Consider the following 1463-nt stretch of genomic DNA (forward strand, 5'->3'; position numbering starts at 1 on the left):
AATACTCTTCTTACACCGGTCATCTCCAAGGGGCGTTACTCCAAACGGTGTAACACCTGTTGCTGTTTATGCAACATCTTCCCTTTTCTCAAAGAAAGGAGAAAACAAACAAACAAAAAAAAAAAACGTCTGAACGGAATTAAAATAAAATATATATAAAAAAAGTGACCTAGGCATTCATTGGGTAGACTACCCTCCTGCCTAACAGGGATTATTCTGGCCTTCCCTACTTTATTTCGCGTAGTCCCTGAATCTCACAGATCTCTCACTACTCTTCCCGACTGTGTTGTCCGTAGGCTTGCTTTTGTTTGTTCGGGGCTTGATATCATTGGGGGTGGTGTCGGGTTAACTCCCTCTCCCAATTCACCTTCATACCCAGGTTGGCCTGTGTCATCTCTCTCTTCTATGTCGTTACCTTCATTCCTGACTCTTTCGCTCTGCACTCCGCATGGCTGATGAATCAACGATGTAAGTGGGGGTGCTTCTTCTGCAGTTTTTTTTCAAGTCGACCCTATTCCGTCAATATAGCTCCCCATTCACTTTTACATTGTATGACCGCTCATCCAGTCTCTCCCATACCATTGCCTTCTTCCACTCTCTCTGACCCTTTATGTGGGGTTTCATCCGTACTACATCTCCAGGGTGTAACGGTTGAAGTGGTTTCACTTTGTGGTTAAAAAACTGTTCTTGTCTCCTGCTATCTCGTTTGACACTCTTTTTGAGGTTTTTGTCCAATTCTGGTCTGAGTAACTCCTCTCTAGTTGGGAGAAGCGTTTTTGTTCTCCTTGACATCAGCTTCTGAGCTGGTGATAAGAGACCCTTAGATGGTGTATTCCTATGATCCAACATTGCTAGGTATGGATCAGCCTTATCCTCCATCGCTTTCCGGAAAAGGTTCTTTGCCATTTTTACTGCAGATTCCACTTTCCCATTCGCCTTGCTATTGTATGGATTAACAGGTGTATGTATAAAACACCACTTTTTAGCAAAGGTGGAAAATTCCTGGCTGCTAAACTGAGGCCCATTATCAGTTACCACCTGATCTGGTATTCCATGTCGTGCAAAATGATGTTTCAGTTTGGTTACTACTGTCTTAGCTTCTGTATTTTGAAGATGATCAATTTCCCAGAAGTTGCTCATGTAATCCACAGTACAAAGATAGTCTCTATCTGTAAACTTAAACAGGTCCACTCCCACTTTCGCCCAGGGTCTGTCAGGAACTTCATGAGCCATTAATGGTTCAGCTGGATTGGCTACTTCATATTTTCTGCATGTGGGGCATTTTGAAACATAGTCTCTGATCTCACTGTTCATGTTTGGCCAATACAAACATTCTCTTGCCCTTCTGCAACATCCTTCTATTCCTAGGTGTGTAGAATGCAGCTTCTCCTTCAGTATAGCCCGCCGAGTAATTGGAACCACTACACGATTACCCCTGAAAATTAACCCATCTTGTACAGTCA

This window comes from Euprymna scolopes, chromosome 4, assembly GCF_053919585.1.
Source record: "Euprymna scolopes isolate OS-2025 chromosome 4, ASM5391958v1, whole genome shotgun sequence".
Lineage (NCBI taxonomy): Eukaryota > Metazoa > Mollusca > Cephalopoda > Sepiida > Sepiolidae > Euprymna > Euprymna scolopes.